This window comes from Palaemon carinicauda, chromosome 15 (genome assembly GCF_036898095.1).
Source record: "Palaemon carinicauda isolate YSFRI2023 chromosome 15, ASM3689809v2, whole genome shotgun sequence".
NCBI lineage: Eukaryota > Metazoa > Arthropoda > Malacostraca > Decapoda > Palaemonidae > Palaemon > Palaemon carinicauda.
Window position 1 is genome coordinate 59,835,757 of NC_090739.1, and position 13,633 is coordinate 59,849,389.

The following is a 13,633-nucleotide window of genomic DNA, read 5'->3' on the forward strand; positions in this document are numbered from 1 at the left end:
CCATAACTAAAATTTAGATGAGGTTTCATTTCCAATGTAATTTCATCACTGCCTGTCTGTAAGTTAGACAGTATTGCAGACTGAGTCGAAGATTTGAGATAACTGTTCTTCCCAAAACGAGATATATCTCCAAGTGCTATGGTTCCTACTTTTTTTTTGGATAAACTTACATATCTTAAAATAATTCCCTATTATCCCTTTAGGTTCAGCTAAGAGCCACATTGGTGGTTTGGGTTTTCTCTGTGAAGGCATGGGTACATTTCTATCTTTTTCAAACCAATCAGCAGGTTTGTACACATCCAATTCCTTTGGGACCTTATCACAAAGAGCTCCCATGATGTTCAATTCGTTAATTTTGATACTACTAATATTACTTATGGCATTAAACGCTTCATCATGACTTTCAAAAGATATCCAAGAGTCCCATTTTTCATCTCCAAGTCGCATCCTTATTTCTTTTATCAATCCATAGCACTCAAATGCTCTGTATATATATCATCATAATTTGTCTCTAATGGGATTTGGGAAACATAAAGGAATCGTAGTTTCCCTGTGTTACCCAAATTGCTAGATTTTTTAACATCAGTAGAGTGGTCCTTTTTAGTTCGAAGGTCGTCAACAGAGTTTTCCTTAATTACAGTAGCAGAAGTCGTCAACAGTGCCGGGGGGGAGTCAGCAAATCCAGGGGATGGGGAGTCAGTATTTGAAGGGTCCATATTTAAGGGTGGGATTTTCAGGTTTTTTGTTGTTGTTTTGTTGGGGTACCTGCTTGAGAATTATAAGAAAGTATCATACGTTGGAAAGGAAATTTGTATTCTCCACTATCGGCACAATGAGAGTATACTTCCCAGATGGTCTACTCCATACCCTACCCGAAGGATAGCATCAAAACAGATATAGAGGCACAGGTGTAAGCTAAACCTGCCTGTTAGGACTGAGACCAAAGTAATATGGAATCATCCTCCCCATATCTGTAATGATGGGCTTCCGGCCAAAAGCCAAGAGTCCCACCTCAAGGATTGGATCCCCCTGGATTCCGATGACCCAACCCCTGAGAGTAGTTCCGCCAAAAAGGTCCAAACCATCTTTGGGATGGCTGAGATCATCCAATACTCTCATATATAGCTTTGAATGCGAATACCTCCCAATCGTGATCCCTTCTCCCATTCATCTAAGCAGGCAGTAATAACGAATGTGGAAATATCCACGCCATTTAAATAAAATAGAAAAAATTAGATAAATAAATAAATGAACAAATAAAATAAATAAATATATATATATATATATATATATATATATACATACATATATATATATATATATATATATATATATATATATATATATATATATATATATATATATATATATATATATATATATATATATATATATATATATATAACTAAGAAAAGTAATAATCATAGAGATAGGACAGCAAGATGAAAGAAAGTTGATAAAATTAGGAGAAGGTCGAAGTAATATTAAGCAGAAGAAAAAGATGAAAGAGAGAAATTTAGATTCGAACTGGGGGAGCAATTTCCCGAAGTTCGAGAGCCCTCTTGCCCGTCACCAAGATTCAGCACGGGAATGAAATGCCGTGCTGAAGCTCAATGACTTCATCAAGGCATTCTCTCATTAAGAGGGGGAACAGCAGGAGATAAATAAAGATCTCAAAGAGACGACGAAAGAGGTAAGGGAGGGGAAACGCCCTGGCGCTTCCAGAGGCTTTGCGAAGCCCCTTAGAGTATCTGACCTACCTCACTGCTCCGAAACCAACCCCTGGAGGTACACGGAGCATAAGCCCATGATGAATGGGCAGCTCTATATCTCGAAGAAGTTGGGGGCCAAACCCCTTGAAGATCTCCAATTCTGGCCCAGCTTTTCAGCATACCCAGATTGTTACGAGAGACTGCGGGATGAACCAGCATCTCGTGAGAAGACGGTACCGAAGGAAGTCATTGTCTTCGAGCATGACAAGGCACAGGCTATCCTATCCAAGACCCTAAAAGGAGCCAGATATACCAACTCCAAAGTCTCAGCATTGAGCAAGAGGCATCCAACCTTCATTGCTCCTTCCTCCAGAGCTTTTCCTTTTCGGTGAAAGCCCTTGACTGTGTCATGAGAGCAGTCGATGAGGGCAAACCATTTCCCAGTCCTAGAGGAATGTAAACCATTATCTCTAGCCATGCCTACCTACGAGGAGAAGTGGAACGAAGTTCATCTAACCTTCTCCGTCTCCAAGTTGGATCCGGATATAGCAGGGCAGCAGTTCAATGAGAACCTTCCAAAGCTGCTGAAGCATCTTTTGAGAAGGGAATGTGGCAGGATGTTGCAAAACAACCCCCACACCCTTTAATCACACTACCAGAAAATTGTCCCACAACACAAACTTTCCTCTTACTTTATCAACTGGACTCTTGGACAGAAGGAAAATTGAAACAAAACATAATCTTACTAACTATATTCCTTAAAACTAAATTATCACTTAATTCTAGAATCATAACAACCAAACTTGAGATATTAATATAAACAACATAAAAAAAGCTTAACATACAAAATAAATAAAAATGCCACATTCATATAAACCCGGAGAAAAAATATCAAAACCTAAAACTAAGATCCACCACAACCAAATATGTTTATATATATATATATATATATATATATATATATATATATATATATATATATATATATATAGGGACACCAATATAGTCGTCCACACACTGCCAACTGTCTTTAATGGCAAACTACCACAGCTCTGTGGGTAACACTACAGCAAGGGCCAAGGTGCCATAGCTGCCTCCCTAATTGGGGTCGTAATCATCGTCGTCATCATCGTCATCATCATCATCATCAATAACAGCAATCAAAATTCATTCGGTCCGGGTCATCAACATTTAACTAAATCTGAACAGTCGTATCCAGTTCCGTGTTATAAGCTAGGTCGTCAATCAATATTCAAAATATAAGCTCTCCAAAGGAGGAATCACGGCCTGCCAAAATGAAAAAAGAAAAACACTTACGAACACTCCTAACTAACTGAACTATCGCACTATAATCAAAGATAAATAATAAATTGTTCCTATCATTCACGATCACGACAAGCAAAGATAAACAAAACTGTACTTACTTTTTTAAATAAATAAACACTTCCACGCTGGTAAAATGATAATGACGTAAATCCAGCATTCAAATCACAAGAACTGACGCTTACAGTAGTCAAATCAAAATAAGCATTCACCCAAGACATTCACCACTGTTGTAACCTAACTAAAAACATAAACAAACAATCTCATTTACACCAACAGACTTTCTCACCACAAACAATCGATACACTAACTACCTCTCTCTCTCTCTCTCTCTCTCTCTCTCTCTCTCTCTCTCTCTCTCTCTCTCTCTCTCTCTCTCTCTCTCAGGATTTGGCAAAAAACAAAAATAAAAATAAAACAAGAATAAATCCTCCACATTCCTCCCCCCTTACTTTGCCAAATCCTACTACATTTTCACACAACCACTTACAGTATTTTTTTCATTACCCAGTCGCAGTCGGGAATGGGACCTCTACTCCGAGTAACTGGGCCTCCATATACTCTCTCATTCACTTCTTCCTTATCACAATCATTCGCTACATTAACACTATTCCTATCTAAATCCCTATCATCTAATATATCATGTACAATCATATCTACCTCGTTCTCATCTGGCCCTAAAATTACACTAATTTCTGTAAACAGTTCGTCCATTTCATCAAAAACATTCTCAACTTTAGCAAAAGATTCATTCATGTTACTTATCATTCTTCCTATCTCTCATTCTCGCATTCGTCATCCTTTCTTTTACATCATCTAAGGAGAAGCCACACACACTATAGGTATCATTCATACTCAGCCATGATTTATCTGTATTAATACATTTATCTTCCATACACACTTGCACATTTACACCCTTGTCATACTTATTTCTATTCTCACTTTTACTTATAAAATTTCTTCCTTTTCATATATTCTACTAACACCAACTGTTTACCTTCCAGACCTAATTCCTCATACATACTAGGTTCACACTTGTTCCTTTTCAACCATTTACTCATCCCATTCTCTTGGATATACTCAGGTACCTCCTTCCATTTACGCAACTAGTTGTGGTGTACCCTAACTCTTTCCACACTACCATCCACACACAACTTGCCCAAAACATAACTTAATCCACTCGAACCAACTTCTAACACCTCATATGGACCTTCAAACTTATCACGCACCTTATTTACATTCATTCTACCCTTTTCAATTACTTCTTTCATCACTCTCTCACCAATGTTAAAGCTTTCAAACCTCTCATTTGCTTTCCCCCACACATCTCTATCATCCTCCGACACACCCAACCTCGGTCTTACTATCTTCTCAAAATTCAACACAAACTTACATGGTGACATACCCGTACTCTTATGCACTGTTACATTATAAGCCCACAACGCTCTACCAACATACAAATCTCAATCATTATCACATGTATTGGCGTGCTACTGTTATAAGCACACATTGAGTAAGTGTTGTTTCAGATGTATGTAAATGGATAACTGAATACATCTTAATAGTTTTTGAGTATTTATTCTATAAAAACAACAGAGTTAAACATCTCCATCACTGGAGGAAGCTGGGTTGGTCCAGATGACCAATTCTGGTGAAGTATAGATATGAACTGACTAAATTATCGATATCACAGATATCGTATGCTTAGTTTATTTTAGACACGTCACAAACTCGGAAGACACCTGCATCCGGTGACGTCACAAACTTTCACACGCTGAGACAATGTGTTGACGTTTAAGAAGAATGTCAAATTGCTGAGATTTGCATTGTATGTCCTGTTTACGATTTGAATGACTACAGCAAATCCCAGGGTTAGCTCCTCCAACCAACATGACATATTACGTCATTTGTTTTAAACATGTAATATTAACTATTCTAATCATTACATTAGCTCGGCCAGCTATCTCAATTTCTTTTTTTTTTTTACAAAAATTTAACAACAAGCCAAAACATGGTTATTAGGTGTGACTGTACATACGTATTATTCTTTGTTTAACTTTAGCCATAATCAACCGAGGACGAATGTCCAAATAGGCACATTAAAAAATAATAACAATAATGCATATAAAAAAGATATTACCAAAGCAAAAAGAAAAATGCATGATAAAACCAAGATCATATATATGGTACATTGCTAGCAAATGATTATATGGTACCAAAAAAAAAAAACTTCTGACTTACATATGATTCGGTAACTTGATAAAGAATAATTGTTACCTTTGTCAGAAACAAAATACTCAATTTTTAGTGCACAAACACGAATTCCTGGTACGTACACGTACCACGGTTTCGTACATATATATATATATATATATATATATATATATATATATATATATATATATATATATATATAGGGCTGATATATTTTATTAGATGCCCATAGATTCTGTTATATATTTTATTTTTTTTTTCTCTTTTCTTTTTTAACATTCCGGCTTATATATTTTTACTAGATGCCGAGAGAAAAAATTATTTATATCTTTTTTTTTTTTTTTTTTAAATGTTGTTTTAAATGTATTTTTAACAATGCAAATGTAGAAAATTTCTTTAATTACATATTACTAGCGTACTAATCAGCTTTTCATACAAACTCTTCCCGACAAGTTACTCCTTTAGCGAATGAGGTGGCCACTCAAACAGCTTTGAACTGAATCAAATAGGGCGTATTGTTGGGGCTAGGCAAATCTTTCCTTTTTAGCTGCTTGCTGTGCCGTAACCTACGCCAAACAAGGATGTTCACGGCGATAAATATCACCACCGTGATACACAAACCAGCTAGTAGTATGGGGTGAAGAATTTCCTTATAAGTCGGTGACAGGTGGTCCATTTCGGTTATTTTCATCAACCGCTTGGCAAATTGTCCGTTGTACGGGAGAGGAAGTGCTGGCATTGTAGAGGTCCACGTGAAGTTCGCGAAGTAGGCTCGTTCTCTGATGATTGTCCGTAGACCAGTCACCATGGAATTCGGGGAAGTCCCGACACAACCATCTGCTGCGACGAAGATATGGGTGAAGGACGTGGATCCGTCAGGGCATGATACATTGAAGCCGTCCTTGTCGTATCGTATCCATGAGCCATTATTCAGTCTGCAATTGAACTCATTATTGTCAAAGGGATAAAGCTTATCCAGACAATTTTCACTTGTATGGGAGAGAGCACCGTCTAGCACTATACCTAACTCCAGGGCCGGATTAAGAAGTCTCCGGGCCCTAGGCTATTCAGGTTGGCGGGGCCCCTTTGAGTTACGGGTAAGCGAAGCAACCCCTTCCAGCTTGGGGGTGGGGTGGGGGGTGTCCGTGTGAGCCTGTTTAAGGTCTAATTAAATACATTCTGGCTATTTAGATTAAATTTAATAGGGAAAGTACATCAAGGCAACCAAAACCATTTACCAACAGCCATTATAACTATCTTGTTAAATCATGCATTTTAAAGAGAATAAGCTCAAGACAGCATAGTATTACTAGATTAGGCTATTAAAGTAGTGACATCATGTACCTACTATATTCAGCATAACCACTACAGCAGTATCATTCCCTTTATATCTCACTGACCATTATTGTTATCATTGCATCATGCATAAGACTATCAAATCATATAAAATCAAGAAAGTAAAGAATTGTTAGATAAAGTAATGACTTATAACCCTACACCTATTACATTCAACACAGCCACTGTTTTCATTCCGTTTATATCACATTTTGCCATTAAGCCTATAATAATCAGTAAATCATTCATATCAAAAATAGAAACTCAAAGTACAGTATTTCTAGATAATTAAATCTTTGCCATCTTATACCCTTCTCCTTTAACATAATAATTCCATTTTCATTATTATTTACCATTACGCTTATCTAATTATATGTTTAAAGAAATGAAACAGAAGAATCCTAGGTTACTAAAGCAATAGCATCATACACACCTTTGGTATTTAACATAACCTCTACAGTCCCTTTTTGTGATTATCATCAAATCATGCATGTACATATATCAACTTCACAGGCACTTCTTAAATAAACTAGGTTACTAAAGCATCATACACACCTTTGGTGTTCAACATAACCACTACATTCCCTTTTTGTGACTATAATTAAATCATGCATGTACATATTTCAACTTCACAGGCACTTCTTAAATAAATTTCTTTCTGGATTTCATATTGGCAAAATCATCAATTATACTCTGAAAATCAATATTTCTTGTTAGATCAGACTCAATGATCAACAAGGCTAGGTTACACAATTTGTCTTGGCTCATTGTTGAACGGAGCTGGTTTTTCACTCTTTTCAAAACAGAAAATGAACGTTCTCCTTCACAGTTAGTAGCTGGAAGTGTTAGGTAAAGGCGATACACTATGTCAACATTAGAGAAGGTTTCTGAGATACCTGCATTTCTTAAATGTTTCAAAGCAGCTGAGGGCGCACATTTTTCAGGTGGAGCTTTAATCTGATTCATATACCAAGAAAAATGAACTATTTCTTCAACAAATGTGTCCTGGAAATCTGATGAAATGTGTTGTTGCAACTTTAATGCAGCTTCTCTCAATTCTGCATCTGGCATAGTAGTAATTTTGAACAGAAATCCAAACTTGTCATTGAGATTCTGGTAGATTTCTTTTCTTTTCACCAATTCTGTAATCAGTGAATCCAGAATGACGAATTATGTAGCTGTCTTACATTTCTGCCTTGGTAGCAATACAATTTCATTGTCTGGCTCTTCACAATACAAATTTTTCATTATCAATTATTATTAATTTTTTAACTATTTTCTTTTCTTCTGTCAATTGGGGGGATATGGCCCTTGTAGCCCCCTTTCCTCTGGCTGTGCCTCTAAAAATTCAAAACGTTACCAGAAAGGAGTCATATACAGAACTTTTACCATAGATTAGGTTAGTGATTTGGGCTATGAATATTTTACTAATTCATCCTCCTTGATCTCTAATTTACTTAAACAGAAATCATACTGAAATTGCACGAGAAAGCCAGATTTTCTCCAAATGCAATGCTTTTCTGGACGTCATTTGCTCCCTAGATAAATTTTCAACCCCCTTAAATAGAAAAATCAGTACCTAAATAGCTGTGTAAACAGTGGTAGCACTAATAGTAAAATAGCAAATCCTTAGCATTTTGCTAAGGAATTGCATGGTTTGCAACATTTTTGCACTTTGACCTCAGTAACTTCTAGAGTAATAGAGATCTGCTATTGAAATGATAAAGACTTAAAGACAGGACAAAGTGCTTTTAAAACCTACAAACGGAAGTCAGTTTGCGTTTTTAAGTTTTCCTATAGTATTTTTTCCAAAAATGCGTCTTTACTGGTCCATGCGTCTTTACTGGTCAAGTAACCCTATCAGGTACCTCCCCTAACATTTAAAGGCGAAAACAAACATTTATCCATACACATCAATGTCTATCAACAACACTTCAGTTAATTTGTCACAGTACAAGTCTAGATAACGTGTAATTACTACAGAAAATTGGAGAGGAATCTCCCATAGTCACCCATTAGCGGGAAAACACAACCGTTCTGATGTAAACAAAGGCGTGTTGAGTGTTGCCATCTATGGTTAAGTTTATTTATTTTTATTTTATTTTATTTCATTATTTATTTTTGTTATGATTAATTTTCAAATATCAATTTTACTCTCCAATCACTTGAACTTTTTAGTTAGGGACCCCTTTGCACTTGCACCATGTGCGCAGTTTTGGATGAGCCCCTGAACCCCTTGGATCGCGGGGCCCCCAAATGCGTGGGGCCCTAGGCAAATGCCTAGTTTGCCTATGCGGTAATTCGGCCCTGCCTAACTCGCATGAATCCATTAAGTTTTTATGGAATTCAAATGAGTCAGCTGTACATATTTTTCTATCCATTGCGTCTGAACAGTGAGTTAATTGATTTAAGTCTTTAATGACCGTATATGTTTCCTTGTCTGGGGAAATCAATACGTGTCCTGTCAAACTGGATATTACTGGATTTGAGTGATTCGTCATGAAAGTCGGAAATGGTGATATCCTGTAAGATTGCCAGGCATCAGAAGAATCAAAGGGAGTTGTAATCCTAATCTTGTTATTATCTACGTTTACTGTAATTAGGCTGTAATAAAATTCTAACCTATGTTCGTCTAACAAAGGAACATAGCCTAGTTTAACCCTTCTGTTCTTCAGAATTAATTTTAAGTAACTTATAGGCAACAAATGGGGCGACAATACACCTTTAGTTGCTAACGTGATAGCTTCTACATAATCCTTGGATTTCTCAATGAAATGTGTAATTCTGTTATGTATGTGATCTATCTTTGAATCATAATACGTTAATGTTGCCAACAAATCCTGTACTTCCATAATTTGAACGATATTATCTGAATGTTCATTTAATAAATCCAAAATTTTATTGATTGAAGCTAACTGATTCCTTAGTTCTGACATAATCAATTCATCTTTATGAGTCAAGAACCCAATTTTCTTATTTTGATTACTAATTTTAAGACGATTGGAAATTCCTAAACCTAAACTTGCAACAGACCCAAAGATGCTTAATGCAGCATAAATAAACGGATTCCGTCTTTCTTTATATTCGTGTCCTACAGTCCACATCAAAAGGTCATAAGCCAAAGATCCTGTCTCGCCAGTCTTATTTTTCAAGTCATCAGATAGCATCTCTGCAACTTTTAATGTTGATCCAAGCAAACTCTTAGTAGTCAAATGAAAATGTCTTCTATGCAACTCATCCAATGATGCAGAAAACCTTGAAATGGCGGTTCTTAAGCTAATGACATCATTCTCTTGAAGAAAAATTGCTTGCATATTCACTTCTACAATTACGTTAGTTGATGTAATAAAAATGTCTTCTTGTCTTTCAACTATATTGCCATATTTAAAATATATATTTTTAGTCTTAGAGCTCATCCCACACGAGAAAAATGTCTGAGCGAACAATATCACTCCCAACAACAAAAAATTCATCTTGGAAACCTGTAACGAGAAAAAATATATGCAATTACTCCTGTATTAAAAAGAAAACTTTTAATCACATAAAACAAAATAAAATTTTCCTTCACTTCTTTTCCTCTCTTTTCTTTTTAATTTCTTATGTGAGCCAATGGTACTATTCTCTCATCCGTGGGTTGGGATACGTTTTGAACTCTAAAACTATTGGCCGTTAATGTTTCCAAAATGTTAAATGGGCCTTCAAACTTAGGTGTTAGTTTACAATTGAGCCCTTTTCTGACATTGATTTGAATATAGATGTTATCACCCACGGTATATGTTTTAGTTGGTTTCACTATTTTATCATGATTCCTTTTCATTATGATTTGTGATTCTTCTAAATTCTTTCGAAGGATATCATATTGACTTATAGTTGCATTTATACATTCTTTTAAAGGATTTGATAGATTAGTTGTAGGCGTTAATACATGGAAAGGCGTTCTAACTGGGGTACCATACAATGCTTCATGCGGTGACATTTTAATTGATATATGATATGAATGATTCAGAGTACTCAGTGCCGCCGGTATTGCAATATACCAGTTGGGGTCTGATCCCCTTAGTGTTACCCTCAATATATTTAATATCTTCCTATTTGCTCTTTCCACTAGCCCATTCGACTCTGGGTGATATATCATGGTATTAATTTTCTTTATGTTGAGGAATTCACACAATGAGGTAAGAAAATTATTATTAAATTCACCACCCGAGTCTGAGATTATCATGTGTGGAATTCCATGTTTACAAATGTAACACTCGTAAAACTTCCAAGCGCATTCAATCGCAGTTTTAGTTTTAAGCGCTATTAGTTCTGTATATCGAGTTAAAGCATCTATAATTACTAAGAGGTGCTTATTTCCTCTGTCTGACTCGTAAAATCCTGTTAACAAATCTAAATGTATTCTTTCAAAGGGTTGATTGGGCACAGGATAAGCTCCTAGGCTGACAGGTGTTTTCGTATGCCCTTTGTTTTCCTGACATGTGCGACAATTAGCTATGTGTCTTTTTATATCTGTAAGCATTGTATGCCAATAAAACAATGATTTGGCTTTCTGTGACATTAATGAGAACCCAGGGTGTCCATGTAATGGATTTGAATGCAACCAATTCAGGACAGTGGAAATAAGTGAGATTGGTACTACTACCTGGTCGTTAGTTACATGTGGTGTATTGCGGGTTTTCCTTGTCACAGTCCTACACAGAATATTATCTTTCATTATATAATTCTGCTGCTTATACTTTATATATTCCTTTTCTTTATGATTGCCTTTCAAAGCATTTATAATTGTTTCTATTTTCTGATCTTTTCTTTGCTCAGTCTGTAACAATTCAGCACTCCAGCCTAAATCTTCTTGTTCAGATATTGTTTTTACAATAGGCATGGATGTTAATATATCTATTAATTCAGCTAAAGGCTCCGTACAAGATGACACGGGGTTGCGTGATAATGCATCCGCAATGATATTTGCTTTCCCAGGTAAATACCCGATTCTTGCGCCAAAATCTTGAATGATCAAATGCCACCGAGTTCGTTTAGGGCTGTGGTTGAAGCCTTTAAAGAACTCTGTTAGTGGTTTATGGTCAGTAAGAACCTTAACGGGATAACCGTAAATTATGAACTTAAAATGCACTAGCGAATTAACAATAGCTAGTCCTTCCTTGTCTATTACTGCATACTTACTTTCGGAAGTTCTCAATTTTCGAGAATAGAAAGCTATCGGGAAAAATTGTTTATCATATTGCTGAAGCAATACCCCTCCTACTCCTAAGTCTGATGCGTCTGTTGCAATGAAGAATTCCTTACCGAAGTCAGGAAATTTTAAGATAGGAGAACTACACAGTTCATCTTTCAAAGTATTAAACGCCTGTTGATGTTACTCAGACCATATGAAATCTACGCCCTTCTTCGTAAGATCAGTTAAAGGAGCGGCTATTATTGAATAGTTGCGTATAAAACGCCTGTAATATCCACTACAACCCAGAAATTGCTGTATTCCCTTGACATTAGTAGGTATGTGAAAATTACGTATAGCCGACACCTTATCATGGACTACTTTAAGACCTTGGCTTGACACCATGAAACCCAAATATATTAATTCTGTTTTGAAAAATTCACACTTACTAATCTTTACCCTTAAGTTATGTTGTCTTAATCTCTGTAGTACTAGTTCTAACTTACGTAGATGTTCTTCTAAGGTGTTGGAAAAGATTACAAGATCATCCATATAGGCATGCAATATATCCCCTAACAAGTCTCCAAACACTATGTTAATCATTCTTGTAAATGTTATAGGAGCACAACGTAAACCAAAAGGCATCCGTAAAAATTCATAATGTCCCCTGGCTGTGCTGAAGGCTGTGTATGGGATACTATCTTCTTCTAATGATATCTGGTGAAAGCCTTTAAGTAAGTCCAAACTGGTAAAATATTTATTCTGACCTAACAAAGACAAAATATCGTCAGTACATGGCACTGGGAATCGATCGGGATCGTTTCCTCGTTTAGACGACGGAAGTCGACGCAGATACGCCATGTTCGATCTTTTTTCGGTACAACTATTAAAGGAAAATTATAAGGGCTGTTTGATTTTCTAATGACTCCTTCCTCTAACATTTTACCTACTTTATCATTTATTTCATTCTGGAATTTCATAGGGAGTCTGTACGAGGGTACATATATAATTTTTTGCTTGTCCTTTAACCTTATTTGATGCTCGATCACATCTGTTTTTCCTAAGGATCCATCCGTAGTGGAAAAGACATCTTGATATTTAGTTAAAAGTTCAAAAATTTTCTGCTGAATTTCTTCGTCTTGAATGTCCTTACTGATTTTATTTTTAATAGATCGCAAAAGGGACTCATCCGCAACTGATTGAGAATGATTGATTTCAGCAATATTAAGAATACGATGTTTATAAACTTCTACATCCAAGATATGTTGATTTTTGTGAATTACCAAAGTGTTATTTAAATGATTACAGACTTCGATATTACATTGCTGATGTGAGCCTACTGTATAAATAGCTTGTGTGACAGACAATCCGTTAGTTTTCAAAGTATCGGAAAGGATTAATATTTCAGATCCTGGTAGTGTTTTCTTTATTTGCACTATTAAATTCGGAGGTATGTTTGGTTCGATAGATTGCGTGCAAGATGATATTACGGGTGAACGAGAATTCTGCTGGGTCGCGTATATTATTTCTTTATTAGTGAGACAAGTTATTGGTTCTTCAACGTACGTTACGGTTACATTTGTCGTCTCCTTTTTATCCAAAACTGATTTTAAGGTATTAGAAGACTTATAGAATTTCCCTTTGATATACACGCCGTGCTTGGCAGGAGCTAAGATAATGTTTTGATTTCCCATAGATGGGTATCCTATAATTACAGCTGGATACATATTAATGTTTTTTACAACAACAAATGTATCGGCAAACGTGCGATTACCGACTCTGAACTGAATATGAGTTATGCCTATGACGTTTAATTCACCATTTCCTATACCTGAAAGTCTAATTCCTGATTTTTCAATCGGAAAGTTCGAAAACAACA